This window comes from Cornus florida, unplaced genomic scaffold (genome assembly GCF_030987335.1).
Source record: "Cornus florida cultivar Cherokee Brave unplaced genomic scaffold, ASM3098733v1 CherokeeBrave_3.0.0_Hap2_Chr09, whole genome shotgun sequence".
Lineage (NCBI taxonomy): Eukaryota > Viridiplantae > Streptophyta > Magnoliopsida > Cornales > Cornaceae > Cornus > Cornus florida.
The window spans coordinates 77,085,700-77,106,570 of NW_026775579.1; the positions used below are offsets into that span (position 1 = coordinate 77,085,700).

The 20,871-nt window shown below is 36.8% G+C and overlaps 1 pseudogene; it reads right to left on the reverse strand.

Annotated features, from left to right (window-relative positions):
* The window catches only part of LOC132272906 (wall-associated receptor kinase 2-like), an 87,928-nt pseudogene that overhangs the window by 8,167 nt on the left and 58,890 nt on the right, over positions 1 to 20,871 (reverse strand).

Below are 20,871 nucleotides of genomic sequence, written 5' to 3' on the forward strand. Positions count from 1 at the left end.
ACATAAAAAAAAGAAAAAAAAAAGAAAAAGGTTTTTACTTGAAATTAATGTCAAAAATGTTGGGAAACGTGCTACTTTTAAAAACTTTTTGAGGGATTTTGATTCATAGATCTTGATTCATCACATAAAGACACATTTTATACAAAAATAAAATATGATGTATCATTCAATTAACAGATTGAATACTTACACCAAAGGTCTGAGTAAACCTTTAAATCTTTCCTCTAAAGTGAATGTTTTCACTTATTGTAAATCCCTTAGCAAGATGCTTTTTCCTTGGATCTCCATCTTCTTGGTAATTATTTTGCCTTTAGGAATCACTCATAAGCCTTCATGAATGACCTTGGAAAAATAGGCTTGTGGGAGCCTCCATTAGATGAGAACACTAACCTTAATTTTCTAGAGAGAGAAAATATATTCCTTTTTCCTTCTTATAAAAATCACCCCTAAAATATACATAGACCATATATATTTATAGGCAACATAAAGATAAAAAAAAGGAAACAACAAATTCTTCTCAATCTCTAATTCACATGTCTCAAATCTAATAGGATTCCAATATCAAGTTGGGCTATGAGTGAAAATCCTTTGGGCATATTATTTGATTGACTATAATGAATTAATAATTGGCCCAGTCCATGGACCCAATTCAATTAATTCATAAATTAATTTCTACTCCACTAAAAGAAATTAATTGAACTCCAATTAAATAATAAATAACCTCTAAGTCAATATTGCACTTTGACCCCTCTATGCATAATTAGTTATCAGATAAATAAAGTCATCAATCTGACTACTTAATTAATATATTTATTTTGGTACCTTTGATTATTTTTGGCTCGATCACAATGATACATTTGTTTGACAAAAATAATAATTTAAATAAATATGTATATAATAAATCATTTTGTCTAAAAACATACGAAGGCCTTCGAATTTACTTTGTGATCAACCATAATTAATACAAAATAAATACAAGTAGCAATGATACAAATATTGAAAATATAACCCTCTAACTATTAATTACATAACTATCCAAAGTGTCGGTCTAAGGATCTCGAAGAATCCGCCAGACAAATCAAAGTAATTATTAATTAATAAAAGTGTCTATATTTTTTCTCATGCTTAAGAGTCAAATGCCATGACGGTAATAGGAAGCAATTGCATACGACGGGTCTCGCAATATATCTCAACCTAACTCGGATCTAGTTTAAGTCTTAATTAATTATGAGTCCATCCATAATTACTGACTATGAACAATTTATGATTACTATTTATATTCATGTATTGATCGCCATCACATACATATATAAATAACTCTTGTAATCAAGTGGATACTATCAATTCTATAATGAATCGAAATATAATACATTGAATTCACCAATTGTGTAAAGCATAAATATTTCATAAATGTCAGGAACATATGTCACTATAATCCAGATAAGAATTTGCTATGCCAGGGCATATAAATCCCAATAGCTCCCACTTGCCCTCATAGTCAATTCAAATTGCATCTAACTCCAATGTTATCTAAATGATGATCAAAATTATTGATCAATGACACCTTTGTTAATGGATCAACAAAGTTGTGTTCCAATGCAATGTTTTAGCCACAAGTATATTTTTTTGCCGGACAATATCATGTAGAACATGATACTTCTTCTCAGTGTATTTTGTTCCTCTATGGAACCTTGGGTCATTGGTTTGGACTACTTCTGTACTATTGTCGTAATATAGCTCGATAGGCAGGCTAGTATGCTCCACAACCTCTAAATCAGTGAGATCAAACCAAAAGGCTTCCTTTACCACCTTTAAGGCTGCAATGAACTTCCCCTGCAGGTTTGAGTCAGCAGTTGAAATCTACTTAACAATCTACTAACTGATTTTCCTTCCATTGAGTGAACATACACTAAGTCATGAACGTCATAGTATCTACTTCTGATTGAAAATTAGAACTAGCATACTTGACTAAGACCATACCATCACATCCATGAATGAGTATGAGATCATTAGTTCTCTTAAGGTACTTAATGATATTTTTCACAACAGACCAGTTATCAAGTCTAGAATTGGACTGATATCTACTGACTATCCCTACTATGAAGCGGATGTCCTGTTTGGTATATACCATGGCATATATGAGACTCCCATATGCCAAAGCATATAGTTCCAGTCTTATTTGCTCAATCTCTTCTGTCAGTCTTGTAAAATCCTCAAAACCCCTTCCAATCTTCCTCTTCTAGGAAGGATTTTCAAAGTCAAATGGTGGGACCAATTCTCTATTAAGGATGTTACTCCAGAGGCAATTTCAGAATGGTTCTCAAAGCATCCTGCTATTTCATGTGGTTTAGGAGAGTCTTCGGCTTTCCTCTTATCCAAAAGCCAGACCCAATCGAAGCTTTCTTCAGCAAAGTCCCAAGTTGAGTATGAAGCCTTCCTCATGGAAGCTTTAGCCCAAGTCAATCCCATAGCCTTCTCAAAAATAGGCTCCAACAGAAGTGAAGGCTCTAGATCATTCCATGGCTCCCAAACAGATCTGGCCTAACTCAATGAAAATGACTATTTTGGTATCTTTACCCAACAGCTCCAGTAAACAATATTCTCAAAAATCATCATTTCATTTAAAAAAAAAAAAAAAAAAAAAAGGCAAAATCTACAGTTTAAAATTTTATTCAACAGTTCTCCATTTTTAGGCTTTTAGCACCTTTCGGTGCTCATGACAAACAAGCATTTCAAAAAAAGGAATCCAAGGCAAGTCAGTGGCCATCACCTTAATTCAGCCTTTCAGGCTTTGCACATGACCTCCAGCAACATTCAAAAAGGAATCCAAGGCAAGTCAGTGGCCATCACCTCAATTCAGCCTTTGAGGCTTTGCACATGGCCTCCAGCAACATTCAAAAGACATCACCTCAATTCAGCCTTTCAGCCTTTGCACATGGCCTCCAGCTGCATCCTTATCCCCAAGGAATCCAAGGCTCCCCAAGGCTCCTTCGAGGCCCTATATATATCAGCTCCTCAAGAAGTTGAAGAGAGGCTCATTTTTTAAGTTTAGTTCTTAGTTTTCATTCCAGAAGTTCTCAGTTCAAATTGTTATTTTTAAGTTTAAGTTTTTAGTTTATCCAAGGAGCTCAGCTCAGAACAAAAGTGTTGTATTCAAAGATCAAAGTTGTAAGTTCCATGTTTTAATCAAAGTTCTTCAAAAGTTATTCATGTTCTGTTGTTTATATATTCTGTTATTGACTTGCATATTTCCATATTTTATTTCAATATTTCGTTGATTATTTAACCTTTCATTATTCTGTTTCTCTCATAGTTCATTATCAGTTATTTATCCTGGGTGCTTATGGTATTAGAGCCAACAGGTGGTGATTAAGCCCATTTAACCTTTCTCAATTTCTGTTTTCGGACCTGGATCCCGTTTAGGCTACGTGTGCCGCTTTGGGTTGGTCGGATGGACGGTCATTTAGGTAAGGTTCAATGAGATTTTTCAACCGTAGCATGTCTTCGGCATTGTCAGCTCCTCTTGGAGGAAGAGAGATAGTTAACCAAGAAGAACAACATATTGAAAGTGGTTAGAATGATCAATGGGATAATTGGAATATACCCAAGGTTCCCATTAGGGATATTTACAAATCTTCGACTTTCAACTTCAAAATAGGATACTCCATTAAAACTGTTGAACAAACTATTTATCTCAAAAACCCATTTGAAGTCATCCAACTTTTGCAAAAAAGAGCCATAGTTGAACACAAAAAGAAGTACAACTTTTTACATATAGGGCTTGTCCAAGTTGCAGTCAAACCTCTTACCTCAAGGGGACTTAAAATTGTTATCATGCTTACTCTTAGAGATTATAGGCATCTCGATTTTGAAACCATTTTGTTAGGAGTTTGCCAAACTAGTCTTTTTGATGGCCCACAATACTTCAATTGTTTTCCAAATTATTCAGTAGCACTTGATGATCCAACAATCCTCCATACTTTAACCCTCAATGTCTCAAGTAGTGGTTATAAAATGATGGATGGAGTCATACCCTTTAATATTGTCTATAGAATCCACTACAAAGTCTATAGTACTCAAGTCAGCCCTCATACTCTTCGTGAGTCTCCCAAAGGAGAAACCCTTCTTCTTCATGCTAGTGACGAAAATTCACAAATCTATGTTCCAAAAACCATCACTTGGAATGAAGTCACTTTTCCGGAAGAATGGACTCTCGAACATGCCGCTCCTCCTTCAAAGATCGAGAATAAAAGGTTGGAACAAATATCTCAATTTTCTGATGGCACCCGTAAAGGTTAGATTTAATTCTAACAGGCCCAATAGACTTTCTATCCAAGAAATAGAAAGACCTAGACTTTCTATCTAAGAAATAGAAAGACCCAGATCCTCTTTTTCTCATACTTCTCACACAAACTATTCAAAAGCCCCTTCCCGAAAATCATTTTCAGGAACACCTACAAGGTATCCAAACCTCGTCGGCGTCAAGAACAAAGAAGTTGCTAACCCAGTTTACCAGGATAATGATAGCATACAGATTGAAGAAGAAGACATCCCTTATCTTCGCCGCATGCCTTTACCTACCCAAACTGGTTCTCAAAACGAAGGTCTGCAAAACCCTCCTATAAACGAAGATCAACATGATTCTCCTCCATCCCCAAACGATTCTCAGTTTGAAGATCCTGATCATCAGATTCATCAGCTCTACATGATAGAAAAGGTTTATGAGATCGATAAAGACTTCCTACGCAAAGATTTCTACTTTATGATCAATAATTCCAAAAGACAATGGTATTTCCAAACCTTTTCTGCTAAAAAAACCATCCTTATTAGGGACGAGTGGTATGCTTTTTGTATACACCACAAGTTCTCAGCCCCTTTCTTCACATAGTTTGAAAAATATTATCTCAACAACAATATTGATTTTCCTTTCTCCACAATCAAATCCTTTAATGTCACAACCAAGTCCACCACTACCTGGCAAACATCCCGTGGTGATACCATTAAAGCCATCCATCCCCCAGCCGAGGCAATCGAATTCAAGACAAAGGCATTAGGAACAGTCACACTTACTGCTTCCCCTTTCAAAACAAAGGCAGTAGCCAACGACAATACCCCATCCACGACCTATGATATCCGAAGCATCATGGAACAAAATAACTATACGAACCAGCACCTCCAAACACTTGGCGATCAGTTTTCTTGTGTGGAAACCCTGCTTCAGAAAGAACAAATCATCCCCATTCAATCTGATAATACTCCCCCTTTCATACCCTATGAAATCCCCCTACACTTATCTAAACAACTATCAAAGCATAGTGCCATTGAAGAAGCGCAGGACAGGATTAAGCGTATCGAATCCCTTATGACCTCCGCGACTATGATTCCTGATATGCCTGAAAGACCTCTTAGAGCCATCAATACTCTTAACCAAGAAATTGGTACTGATACTGAAATTGATGAAATTACTGAGGTCTTCCAGAACCAACATGTCAACATTTTAGAACCAACTGCTTCTCGAAACTACTATCCCAGACCTATTTTCCCTGACCTCCAGATCGAAGAATGAGGCCAGTTCTCCCAAGCTGCTTATCATGGTGGCACCATTTATGAATGGAACATAGATGGCAAAACTAAATATCATATTCTTAATACACTTTAAGAAATGACAATGGTCAGCACTACCTACAAAACCAAGAATGACTCTTCTGATCATGCTATAGCACAACTCCTGTAGGAGGATTCACAGACCAACTCAAAGGATGGTGGGACAACATCCTCACTCCAGATAAACGACATGCCATTCTTAACTCTGTCAAAACAACACCTAAAGAAACAGTTATCAAAACAGAAGAAGGTGCAGATATCAAAGATGCAGTTGCTACTCTTATTTTCTCTATCGCTAAATAATTCCTCGGTGACCTTTCAATTATTAGAGACAAGACCTCAGAAATCCTAGCCAACCTTAGATGCCACAAACTCCAGAATTTCAGATGGTACAAGGATGTTTTCCTCTCAAAGGTCCTCACTAGGACTGATTGAAACCAAGCCTTTTGGAAAGAAAAGTTCATTGCTGGACTCCCCAATCTTTTTGCTGAAAGAATTCGCAAGCATTTCCGATCAAAACACAATGGCCATATTCCTTATGATTCCGTCACCTATGGTGACATCATCAGTACCATCACAGCTGAAGGAATTGCTCTCTGTACTGATTTTAAGCTCCAATTGCAAATCAAGCATGAGAATGCCACTTGCAGAAAGGAATTAGGCACTTTTTGCCAGCAATTCAGCTTCAAAAACCTAACCCCTTCTTCCAAACGAAAAAGTCACACCTACTACAGGAAGCCTTTTCCCAAGAGATACGAAAATAGGTCACGGTATAACAAGAACAAGCCCTCATTTGCAAATAAATATCTCTCATCTGAGAAAAATAGACAGAAAAATGCCCCTCCTCCAAAACATTTTCAAAAGAGGCCTGCCACTTCAAAAGCAGATATAAAATGCTTCAAGTGTGGCAAGATGGGTCACTACAAACGCGATTGCAGGACCAAACAGAAGATCAATGAGCTTGATCTCCCTGAAACTGTCAGAAGCCAACTGATGCAAATTCTTTTAAACTCTTTAGATGAAGAATCTTAACAAAATATCAATGGTATTCAAGAAGATGACTATCATGCTGATACAGATTATGATTCTGATTCTTCCAACCCATCTTTGGATAACCAACCTATCAAAACCAAATGCATTTGTATGATTACAAAGGATCAAGAATTCATGTTAGAACTTATTGACAAAATAGAAGATCTTGATCAACGCAAGGAATGCTTGATCAAATTCACTAACAGCATTAGCCAAAAGAGCGACAAGACTCCCGCTGTTATACCAAATACTTATAACCTTACTGATATCTTTGAAAGATTTGGTACACAACCCCAGATGCCAATTACGATTCAAGACCTCCATAAAGAAATCAAACAAACTAAGTAATAGATTTCAATCCTAAAGTAAGAGGGCAAGACTTTGAAGATTCCACTGCTCATGATATTCTTACCCTCAGAAGCCAAATTCTTTTCCAACAATCCCAGATAGATGCCTTACTACCTAAGTCCTCAGCAAAACTTGAACAATAAATTTATGAAAATCCCACTAAGGACAATGAGACTTACATCAACCTTCGGACCCAGATAACATTTCAGAAATGGCATGTTAATCTGAAAATTGTCATCAACAAAGACTATACCATTCATAAAGTAGCCCTCATTGACTCTGGTGCTAATCTCAATTGTATTAATGAAGGACTTGTCCCTACAAAATACTTTGAGAAAACCAAAAAACGACTTCAAGGTGCCAATGGTTCATGACTCACTGTTCAGTACAAGTTAATCAAAGCACATGTTTGTAATCAGGGTTTTTATATTAAAACACCTTTCATCCTTGTCAAAGACCTCAATACCCTTGTTATTTTAGGAACTCCATTTATTTCTCTTCTTTACCCCTTTAAAGTGGATAGCCAAGGCATTTCAACAACTCTGGTTGGACAAGAAATTTGCTTTCCTTTTGCCCATCCTATAGACACCAAGGATCTCAATACTATTAAGGATTCCTATGTTACGCAGGTCCCTACTATCAACAGGATTGAGAACAAAACAAAACATTTAGACTTTCTCAAACAAGAACTGATCTTCAAACATATTGATGAATGACTCAGTCACAAAAGTCTCCAAGACTCTATTCAAAGGTTCAGATCGAAACTTGAAAGTCAGGTTTGCTCTGATCTCCCAAACGCTTTCTGGCACAGAAGACAACACATTGTTGAATTACCTTATGAAAAATCTTTCAATGAAAAGGATATCCCTACCAAAGCCCGTCCCAACCAAATGAGTCAAGAACTTCTTGATTATTGTATGAAGGAAGTACAGGAATTATTGAACAAATCCCTTATCCGAAAAAGTCGTTCCCCATGGAGCTGTGCCGCTTTCTATGTCCAAAAGAATGCTGAAATAGAAAGAGGTGTTCCCAGATTAGTTATCAATTACAAGCCCCTCAATGAAGTTCTTTAATGGATTAGATATCCACTACCTAATAAAAAGGACCTAATCCAACGTCTCGTTCATGCAACCGTTTTTTCAAAGTTTGATCTCAAGTCAGGATTATGGCAAATCCAAATTGCTGAAAAAGATAGATACAAAACAGCTTTCACGGTCCCTTTTGGCCATTATGAATGGAATGTGATGCCTTTCGGATTGAAAAATGCCCCTTCAGAATTCCAAAAAATTATGAATGATATTTTTCTTCATCTTACAAAATTTTCAATTGTTTATATTGATGATATACTAATATTTTCTTCTTCTATAGATGCTCATTGGAAACATCTCAATATATTTGCTCAAACCATCAAGCATAATGGATTAGTCCTTTCTTATCAAAGTTAACCTTGTTTCAGACCAAGATTAGGTTCCTAGGTTTTTAGATCCACCAGGGAACTATCATACCAATCAACAGATCTATCCAATTTGCTAACAAGTTCTCTGATGAAATTAAAGACAAAACCCAGCTTCAAAGATTTTAAGGGTGCCTAAATTATCTTTCTGAGTTTTCCAAGGATCTTTCTCTTCTTTGTGCTCCATTACGCCAAAGATTAAAAAAGTCCCCTCCCCCATGGTCTGATGAGCATACAAAAATAGTCAGAATCCTTAAAAGCAAAGCAAAAAACCTCCCTTGCCTATCTATTGCTGATCCAAAAGCCTTCAAAATTGTGGAAACCGATGCCTCTGAATTAGGATATGGAGGTATCCTAAAACAAAAGACAAGTGACAAGGAACAACTAGTTCAGTTCGCCTCTGGCACATGGGACCAAGCACAACAAAATTATTCTACAGTTAAAAGGAAATTTTATCTATAGTTTTATGCATTTCAAAATTTCAAAGCGATTTACTAAATCAAAATTTTTTAGTTCGTGTTGATTGCCAATCTACAAAAACTATTTTAAAGAAAGATGTTCATAACATAGCCTCTAAACAAATTTTTGCCCGATGGCAAGCTATTCTTTCTGTATTTGACTTTGATATTGAATATATAAAAGGAGAAAATAATTCTCTTCTGGATTTTATCACCAGGGAATTTTTGCAGGGAAAAGCAGGAGCTTAAGGGAGGTTACCATACCTCCCAAGACAGGTAGAGGAGCCTCAGTTGCAAGCATAAAACCCCACAAAACAAAATATGCATATGCATAATCATCCTCTTCCCAAACCCCTTCCAAATTAACCTGGTATGAGAAATTCGAAGAAGATGAAGAAGCTATGTGTGCTAGTCCATCTCCATTGATTACAAACCAGTTTTCAGCACTAACCAAAATTCCCCAACATATCATCGACATGTGCCCAATCTAGTATGACCCCATCCAAACATACTTACAATCCCAACAACCAGTTTCCCCCCCCCCCCCCCCCCTTCAAAAAACTTATGCTGCAATTTCTTTAGCATCCGACAAACAAATTTCCTCAAAATCTGTTTCACAGCAAGTGGTGGTCAACAATCCCACTCTAAAAAAATCTCGTTATTTTCAAAAACCAAATTCATCAACCATTTGTGTGGTTGAAAAAGAACTTTTTAACCAAAACCCAATTTTACTTTCTCAAAATCATTTTGTCAAAGGTTTTTAATATCCAACAGCAGATTTTCGAAAAACACAAAATTTTTATGAGTTTATTTTAGTGGACACTGATTCCATCAAAATTCGAACTCATTCAAAACCGGGTGATGAGTCTTTCATTTCTCACACCACTTATAACATTCAAAAAGTCATTACTCCGGCAGCCTGGGGTAAAAACATCAATGCTCTGAGGCAATTTTCTCAGCCTCGTAACCCTCAAACTTTCAATTACTGGGATTTTCAAGATGCCTGGTATAATACCTTTTATTTCCAAAATTAGGATTATAGCCATTCTTGGCTTATCCTTTTCCAAAAGAATTTCAATTTGAATGTCCCCAGATGGTTCATTGACTGGTGGCATTTGTTTGGTCCCTGCCAAGAAATTATCCCTGAAACGGTGTCCAAGGGATTTTCAATTTTCAAAGAAAAATTCCACGCTCCTCCTGAACTTTCGGAATTTCCCAAATCATTCTTATTTTTTGCAAATTTTGCCTTGTCATGGATAGTTCTATGGCAATTCCAAATCCTCAAAATCCCTTCCAATCTTCCTCTTCTAGGAAGGATTTTCAAAGTCAAATGGTGGGACCAATTTTCTATCAAGGATGTTACTCCAGAAGCAATTTCAGAATGGTTCTCAAAGTATCCTGCTAATTCATGTTCTGGCTTAGGAGAGTCTTCGGCTTTCCTCTTATCGAAAAGCCAGACCCAAGCGAAGCTTTCTTCAGCAAAATCCCAAGATGAGTATGAAGCCTTCCTCATGGAAGCTTTAGCCCAAGTCAATCCCATAGCCTTCTCAAAAATGGGCTCCAACAGAAGTGAAGGCTCAGGATCATTCCATGGCTCCCAAACAGATCATTCCATGGCTCCCAAACAGATCTAGGCTGGTACGATCTTCTTGATTGAAGATCATTACTTCATGATTAGCTCAGGTTTGGTGAATTCTAAAATGTAGTAATAAATTTGAACAATAATGTTGGTTAAGCTTAAGGTTAAATTTAAAGATAATGCTTTTATTTTTTATTTTTTTATTTTTTATTTTTTTATAATCAAATAAAGTTTTTGATAGTGGTTCTTATCACATATGACAAGTTTCAGGAAGTTGCAATAGAAGGCTATTACTGTTGGGAATAGGCATGTAAACTTTGAGTCTATACCCTGCAAATTCCCTTTTTGCTGAAGTTATAATGGTTTGTAGTTAAATTTGGAAAATTCTTAATGGCCACTTCAAGAATAACATGAGATTTTCACTGTCAAATGTCTTTGTGGAACTTGGATCATATATCAAATAGTAGTGATTAATATAGTATATACTTTGTTTTTTTTTTTTTTTTTTTTTTTGGTTTGAAGACATAGTTTTATATGGTAAAATTGTCTCATATGTAGAGCATGACCATATTCTATAGAGTGGTTATTTTATTCACTTCACTAACTGTATGTTGTTTATGAACATTTCTTCCTTTTCTAGAATATTTTGTTCTTCAATTGAATTGTGTGCAGAATTTGATTGAATAATACATCTTAATTTCACTACAACTCTAATTATTTTGACAGTTCTTAGCATTTTCGAGATGCACCAGGGTATATGACTTTATGGCAATATGGCTTTAGGTTTTTCAGAATGGGATATTAGAGAGAGGCACTGCATTTAGTTCCTTACCCATTCTTTCTTTAAAGCTTTAGCATTAATTAAGTTTAGTATACATGCAACAGTGAGAATAGTGTTACAAGAGTGTAAGTTGCCTACTTTCTGTGATGATTTTGGTTATTTACATGCTTGTTATGTACCTTATTACTTAGCGATAGTGCTGATTCATGGTTTTCATTGTATAATGGTGTGATAACAAAGTTTTCCTTTCTACACACAATGATCTTGGAAATGGAAATTTATCTGGTCAACTGGTTCAGCAGCTTGGTTAGCTTTTGAATTTCCAGTACTTGTGCTAATCATAAGAAGAGTAGTGAGCAAAATGGTTGAGTTCTAATCCAATGAACCATTACATCACCATTAAATATTGTCTTATTTATATTTTATCTTCATCAATTTGATTATAGGTAATACACTAGCTAGTGCTATAGTTCAGTTTTTATTTGTTCGCTTTTTCAAATTGTAGATTTTTATAATGAGGACATACCTTTCAAGAAGGTGCATTTCAAGGTTGGTTGATATATGAAAGAAAACTAGGATTGGGTTTTTCATATACATTTCTTACCTAAGTGAAGTACTGCTCAATGTGGGAAATTGGAATTTCGTGCTTGGTTAAGGGTCCTTTTGAACATTTAAAGGGTTCTTTGTTAAATTTAGAGATTATCATGGCTTTTATCACTTCCTTCACCCCATTCTCTTTTTATCATTTTATCATTGTAATGTTGTCATTTGGAGTCATATAATTCTCTTTTATTTAATCATGTATATAACATAAAGATATCACATTTAGCCTTTCTTATTTTTCATTTTTTTTCCCCTCACTTTCCTAATTTCTCTCACTTCTCTTGGATTCAAACATATAGAAGATGTATTGAAGATGCTACTTGGAACGGCTGGAGCTATGATGCCTGACTATGAGGATGTTGAAACCATTTGATGTTAAAGCTGCTACTATTTGGAATGGCTAGAGCAATGATGCCTGACTATGAGGATGCTAAAACCATTTGATGTTAAAGCTGCTAGCGAATATTTTTTAATTTTTGTTTAAAAAATTGGAGATTTTAGAGTTTCATTATGAAATTAAGAGCTTGAAGTTTTTATAGATTTTATAGCGCTATTGTAATAATTCTTTTTTTGAACTTGATATTGGTATAGAACATATTAACTGTGTTCTTGTTATTCAGAATTTGTCCCATTTGATTCAGAAAAGTTACATACACAATCTCCCTTTTTTTTTTTTTTTTTTTAAGAGCGTGTGAGTTTTTTTGGGTGGAGATTCCCATACCTTTCTAAATACTACACAGTGATTCCTCGAAGCCGTCAAGATTCTCATTCTCATAGGAGGTCTCTATTTTCATAGGAGATTTGTCTACCTGTTCGACTGAATTTGGGACTTCGTGTGATCTGTCCCTCTCCTTTGTCTGTGCTATCTTTTCACTTTCTCATAGTTTCTACTAGTTGTTGTTCGTCTTTGGGTTCTTTGGTTGTTTCTTTGGATTGATCGCGTCTATGTTGTGGTTTTGGTGCAATTTGTTTGTGGGTTGTTTTGATCTTTGATTGTTGTGAGCTGACAAGGCTGGACGGCCGCGTTGTGCCATTGTAAGTGTGAATTCTTGGCAGGTCTCCGCACAGGTATTTGGTTTTTCTTTTAGTCTTGTTGCTGTTGCTATTTAGGCTCCTTTTGGGGTTCTTAGGGGCTTGGCCGACGGATTATCCAGCAAATGATTCCATGGTTGCTGTGTACGGCTCCCAAGACATCTCTGAAGTGTATGCAGTACGCGATGTAGGTGAGCCACAAATTTTGGTCCGAGCTTTATAATAGCGGTATTTAACTCAACGGGCTCCGTCGTGGTCTAGACGTTGGGTGCTTATTGGTGACTTTAATAATATTCTTCATGCTTCTGAAAAATGTGGAGGGAGACTACCGATGGCTTGGCAGCTTAGGTCATTTCATTTCCTCTTAGAGCGCTGTGCCTTGGTAGATATTGGGTTTCAGGGATTTCCTTTCACTTGGTCTAATCAGCGGGATGGGATGGCAAATATTAAGTAATGGCTCGATAAGGCGGTGGCGACACAGGCATGGCTTAGTCTCTTTCCTCAAGCTCAATTGTCCCATCTCACTGTCATCGGTTCAGATTATCATGCGTTATTGTTAGAACTTTGATAGGTGGCTCCAGTGTACAAACGCCAGTTTCACTTTGATGCCTGTTGGACTGGCTGAGTGTGCGTCCATTGTTGCTGGAGCTTGTTCTGCTCCCATTCATGGTTCTGTTCAGTTTCGTTGGGCTCAGAAATTGAGGCATTATAAAGCTAATCTTTTACGTTGGGTTAAAGCTCAGACTTCTAATTCCCGTACTAAAATTGCTTGGGTAGAAGCACGACTTCGGAAATTTAAAGCTCGCACTGTGGATTATAACCATTCAGAGGTTGTTCAAGCCAAAAAAATTTTAAGTTCTTGTTGGTTTGAAAAGGAGCTCTACTGGAAGCAGAAATCCCGTGTGCAGTGGTTATAACATAGGGATCGCAATACAAAATTTTTTCATGCTTCTACCAAATGAAGAGCACGGAACTTTATTTCTGGTGTTTATGATAATCATAATCGATGGGTGGATGACACTTTAGCGTTGCTCGAGGTGTTTTTATCATATTTTTGGAATTTGTTTCAATCCCAGCATCCTACTAATATTGAGCAGTTCTTGCGTCATGTGCCATGTCGCATTTTAGCGGAGATGAATTCCACTCTGCTTGCGATTCCGTCGGAATTGGAGGTGAAGCAGTGGTGTTTTCTATGGCCCCGATGAAAGCTATGGTATGACACCACTTTTCTATCAAAAATATTGGGAGGTAATTAAATTTGATATTGTTCGTGCTATCTCTGGTTGTTTTGAAACTGGGAATCTACTAACTCAATTTAAGCATACTAATATTGTGTTGATTCCTAAAATTAAGACTCCGACTCTTGTCTCTCATTTTCGTCCTATCTCATTTTGCAATGTCTCTTATAGAATAATTGCGAAGGTCATGATTAATCATTTGAAGGGGATTATTGGATCCCTTATCAGTGAATCCCAGAGTGCCTTTATTGTAGGTCGTCATATCATGGATGATATTCTTATTACTCATGAGATATTGCATTATTTGAAGAATAAAAGGAAGTGGCGAAATGTTTTTTTGGCGCTAAAGCTAGATATGAGCAAAGCTTATAATTGAGTTGAATGGAATTTTCTTTTCCAAATGCTACATCGATTGGGCCTGAATTCACAGTGGATTAAGATGATTTCAGCTTGTGTTTCTATAGTTTCGTATTCTCTAAATTTTAATGGGGCTTCTGTTGGCTTGTTTCATCCTTCTCAGGGTTTGCGTCAGGGAGATCCGCTTTCTCCGTAACTGTTTATTCTATGTGCTGAAGCTCTCTCTCTCTGTCACTTCTACGGGCTCAACAAGGGCGTTTATTGTCGGGGGTAAAATTTGCTGGGCCGCCCTTCGGTTTCCAACCTTTTCTTTTCGGATGATTCTATTATTTTTTGTGCAGCTGTAGAATCTGAAGTCTGCTTCTTGAAACGCATTTTGGTTGATTATGAACTGGCGTCGGGCTAACAAGTTAATTTTACCAAATCATCGATTTTCTTTTCTAAAAATACCTCCTATAATCAGTGCCGAATTTTAAGCGCGTTATTGGGTCTGCCAATAGAAGGCTTGCATGCTCGATATTTAGGTGTTCTAGCTATTGTGGGTCGGTCTAAGCGGGATGTTTTTCATTTTTTGCTGGAACGTGTGCAAGATTGGTTGTCTTCGTGGAAAACGACTACATTATCTAGTAGAGGAAAGGAAGTGTTGGTTAAAGCGGTGCTCAGTGCTTTGCCTACATATGTTATGTCTTCTTTCTGGCTTCCTCGTATGTTATGTTTAGAGTAAATGAAACGGATTCGTGCCTTCTGGTGGTGCAATTTCGGTAAGGACCGTTCCATTCACTGGGTTCATTAGGATTTATTATGTCGGAGTAAGACAATGGGTGGGCTTGGTTTTCAGGATCTTGAGGCGTTCAATTTAGTGCTTCTGAACAAGCATGCTTGGAATCTTCAGGTCCATCAGCATGGTTTGGCCTTTGAGCTTCTTAAGGCCAAGTATTTTCTAACTACTTCCTTTTTGCATGCTCAGTTGGGGCATAATCCGTCTCGGGGTTGGAGGAGTATTTGGTCCACTTAATCTCTTTTACGGCGAGGCTTGCGGTGGTTGGTAGGCAATGGTAAATCAATTCGTATTTGGCAGGACCATTGGGTACCTGATTTCCTGGATTTACTGCCTCGTTCCTTGGGTGTGGTGCCATTTCATTTTGTTGTGGACTTGTGTTGTCCTCATACTTTGAGCTGGAAACTGGATGTGTTGCGTCAATTATTTCCTTCATCTGTTATTTAGAAAATTTTACAGTTGCATATTAGCCGTTGGGATAGACCGGATACTTTGATTTGGGCACCCGAGCAGAATGGGTCTTTTTTCTATTTGCTCTGCTTGTGCTCTTGCACGATCCTTTTCTCATCCTAGGGCGGACCCATCGGACAAGTTTCATTGGAGTGCGATTTGGAGGTGTGCTACTCTCTCTAAGATCCAGTATTTTCTTTAGCGGTGTTGTCATAATGCTTTGCCTACTGGTTTGTCATTATTGTGGAGTGGGTGTGTGGATTCTCCTTACTGTCCACGATGTAGGGTGAAAGAGGAATCGATTGTGCATCTTTTTTCTAGTCCTCTTATTCTGTTCAAGTCTGGAGGCTGTCCACATTTCATTTTGATTTCTCTTTTGTGTCGTTCCAATTCTTTTTGGATGGTTGGAGTTTTTTTTATGCGGTAGGCTTCTTCGTCTCCGGATTAATCCTTAGCTCTGGGGTTAATGTCCTTTTGTGCGTGGTTTATTTGGAAAGCGCACAATCACTAAGTGTTCCATGGTATGTTATGGAGTTTGGTGCAGGTAGCGGCTAAAGCAGTTGCTAGCTTTTGGGAGTTTAAGGACGCTCGGTCACAATGTTCTTCTTTGGCTTCCTTTGATCGCCTATCCTCTGCTAGGTGTTGGGTTCCGCCTGCTGAAGGGATGGTTAAGTTTAATTTTGATGCTAGCTTCTCCATAAAGTCTTTCTGTGGCAGTGGAGGTGCTGTGTTTCGGGATTGTAGGGGCCATATTCTTCACACTATTGTTTTTCGGCCTTTCCTTGCTTCCTCAGCATTGATGGCTGAAGCATATGCCTGTTAACGAGGCCGTTCCTATATGCCAAAATAATGTAGTGAATGTGCGGTTCAAGAAAAGCCTTTTGGACCAAGTTTAAATTTATAAAAACCACTACCAACACTACTACTAACGTAGCAATAGTGAGTAGGGATCGTCCCAAGGGATTATGAGGGTCGTAAAAGGTTGTGGAATCAAGATTAGGCTTAGTAAGTCGAGTGATCAAAGGATTGGTTGCTGGTTGAATTAGGCTAAAATGCAATTAAACTAAAGTAAACTAATGAAATAGAGGTAAAATAAGAGAGAGAGATCTTGGGGTTTAGAGATCACCACTAAGCATAACTCTTCTACACCCTTAATGAATGATTAATGAGGGGAAAGGCATGTATTGTAATAATGGTGTGTGTGTATGATTGTTTCAACAAGCATGGATGACCATTTAAGCATATATTGTCTAGACAACTCAATGAATAGCACAATATATCAAATTAAGCCATTAATTCCTCTTTAAGCTCACAATCCAAACACAACACACAATTAGAGAAATATGTCACTTGCATTCATAAGTATAGAACATGAAACAACAAGCATGGATTATCCTCCCATTTAACATCTAGCTACCACTACACTATAACTAAGCTAATGACATGAAATTAAACTAATTAAACTAAGGGAGAGGCACAATCCATCAAGAAATAAGTATGAACCATCAAATAAACCATAAGAACATTCCATTAAGCACTATGTCTTGACAATCTCTAGATCTATAGTATTAATACACATAGACATGCATCAATAACACAAGAAATAGAGACAAACACATGAACATCTATTCTAACATACATAGACATATGGATAGAATGAAATGATCAATTGGAAGCATTAAACCATACAAATCATTGAATAAACAATATCTATATATATAAATATGTCAAAACAAGTATCACAATACAAATCCCTTCAAGAATACACAAATCAAGATGTAGAAAGCATGCTTAGGGCTAACTCTAGCCCCAAGAGGATATCTAGCCACTCATGTATGGTGTCCTCCAACCCTCAAGGGCTAACTCCATGGTAGAGATTTGTTCCTTGGTTGATGAAGAGTCTCCAATGGTGTCTTTAGCCTCCTCCTCTTCTTTGCTTCCTCACTAAGAGTTCTCTAAGGAATAGTATGAAATGATATGATCTATATGGAATATGATACAAAAAGTAATCCTTATCCTTATATAGGTAGGTCAAATGACACCCAAAATGAGCTGGGGTCGTACAGCAAATATTCCCCAATGATTAGGTAAATGACAACTTCTTATGAGATGGAAATTTAACTTTTTCACACTGGAGGGAGTTCGATCGATTGAACCTTAGACTTGGATCGATCGAACTGAAGTTGGATCGATCCTCAATGGCGGCGCCTTTTTGGATAAAAACAAATCTGAGATATTTTGAAAATATTTTTGGGAAAAGGACAAAAGTGGTTGGTAGGGTGGTACAGCTGGATAAGATCTGACATATGGATAAGGACAAGAAGGTTCGATCGATCGAAGAATACTGTTGGATTGATCGAACTTTTGGGATCTCTAAAAATGATATCATATCTTGGATCTATCTTGAAGTGCTAAGATCGATGGGAGTTCAATCAATTGAACTTGAGGTGAGATCGATCGAAGATGCTGAAATTCCACCTTTGCTTCTTTTTGCTTTATTTTGCTCATTTCTTTGATTCATCCTAGAATTGCTTCATTTCTGCTCTTATTTGGCTAAGTTAGCTTATTTTAGGGATAAGTACTTGAAAATGGAAATAACACAAAATCAATCTAAGCCGGGAAAATAAGATAGATAAAGGTCCTAGAACACCTAAGCTTAAGGGGTTTAAAAGTGCACTTCTCAGCGCTCATCACACCCCCAAACTTAAATATTGCTAGTCCCTAGCAATGAACTACAAAGTAAAGGAATGAAGTGAACAACTATACAACTATAAATCTAGAAAGCAATAAATGGATAACGCCACTTTCGTAGGGAATACAATTGCATTTAGCGTATGCAACAAGCTTTTTAAACCTCTAGGTTACCCCTAGTGGACGAGTGAAGCTCGTGTGGTTTCCAGAAATGATACGCACAAACATTAAGCTCATTCTTTCAAAAGAGGCACCAATATTGCAAACAAGCAATGGGAGAAAACTACCTCAACTATGCAATTTTTCAACCATTTCTAAGCAATCTCCCAAAATTTCAACATCAAGCGAACAAGTATGGTCTTCCACACATCAAAAAAATGATCATGCAATAGAATCCTTTTTGCGTGGACCAACATCAAGTATGTTGCTATCTAAGCCAACTAAAGAAATGAGCACATCCTTACCCTCAAACTAACATACAAATCTAGTCCCAATCATCAAAACAAAGAGTGGACCTTTTATTAAAGCTTTATTGAACTAGGTGCGCTTATTATTTTCAATCGATTTTTTTTTAATTTTTTAATAGGATCAAAGATGAAAGTATGGTGCAATGTGTTGAACTATTAAGCTTTCTAGTGATTCATGAGATCGAGCATTAGGTCAATGACTCCTAAACCAGACGGCTTTAGAGCATTAGGCGTTCAAACACCCCTACGGACTTACAAGCTCAAATTAACTAGGTTACAAATCAAAACAACCACCATCTAATCATTTCCCACTTCTCACCTTTTGGGAGAAGTCCTCACCTTTATTTATTTATTTTTTATTGCTTTTGTAACTTTATATATATATATATATATATATATATATATAAAGTTGCAAAAGCAACTTTTTATATAGGATCAATTATTAACTTCGAGTTTGGGCCCTCCACCTTTCGGCGCGAGAAATTCAGTACTTGATGAGTCTAGAAACCCGGCTACTTAGTGAAAAAGGGTTTGTTATTCACCTTTATCAAGAATAAAAGCTTTCAATGCACTACTAGCCCAATTGGGATATAACCAATTTAATAATCAACAAAGCATGTACCCCACAATTGAATGCTAGTGTGCGCCTGTGCTAGTGTAGAATCCTAGAGTGAATCTCAAAACAATCACAAAATTAGGATGATGTAAACCACAAATGCAAGCAAGATATCAATATTTCAAAAAATTTACTCCTAAATAGCATCCACAAGGCATACAAGGAGTATTGGACTCTCAAGTCAAGCAATTTTTAAATTTTAAGCAATATAGTCCTCAAAAGATCAAAATCATAGCTAACATGGATCTCAAATCTCAATCATGCATTTAAAATTTAACTTTAAGTAGAATGTAATAAAGTTACCTTACCCCTAAACTTAAACTGCACATTGTCCTCAATGTGTAATAAGAACAATAGAAAAGATGGAAAGAGTATATCGTGGTGGCGAAAACATGAAACCCGGTAGTGATCCACTTCGAAAGACGTCTCCCCCAAACTTGGAATCAACAACCTATTTGAATAACCATACTAGCAAACTCACATCAAATATTAAATAGGATAAGAATAATCAAATTATGTATTCTAAGACAATATAGTACAATATGAAAGAGAGAGATATGAGATCAAGCCCTAACTGAAGCATGAAGGTATGCATGACTACACATAAAGGCACAATGGTGAAAAGTTTTTTTTTTTTTTTTTTTTTTTTTGAATAAACAAGAGAAATATAAATAATGATTGCTAAGTTTAATGTCGCTAGCTAGACGGAATGCTGTGTTGAAATCAGAAATAGAAGAAAGAGTCAAACTAAAGATGTTCAGATTGATCAGGTCAGATCGTTCTCAAAAGATTTTCAATCGATCAAACTTGTATAATCTTGCAGAAATGTTCGAACGATGGGACAGAGGGCTGAAATATGCAGGTTGGATACAGGTCCAAATTGTTTCTAAGTGTTGAGAAGTTGGATCGATTGAAGAAGAAGTTGGATCGATCGAAGAAGTGAAGATCGATCTAAGAACAAATTCGAACGAGGGACATAGGGCCGAAATATACAGGTTGGATGTAGGTCTAAAATTTTTCTAAGTGTTGGATGCAGGTAGTAGTTTGATCGATCGAACTAGAAGTTGGATCGATCGAAGAAGTGAAAACTCACTCATTTTGCATTGCAACTCTAGATATCTTCATAAACAGGGTCTATTAGATGTGCAGCCTGTAAATGTCTTTGAAAGACCTGTCTTTCAGTGTAGGGTTTTAATCTCTGTCCATTAACCTTGAAAATATTCCCCTTTTTTAAACTTTGAATTTCAACCACCCCGTGAGGTGCAACAGAGATGACTTCATAAGGACCTTCCCATTTAGTTCTCAACTTCCTGGGAAAGAGTTTCAACCTAAAGTTGAAGAGCCTTTGACCGGGTTCAAAAGGCTTCTTCACAATGTGTTTATT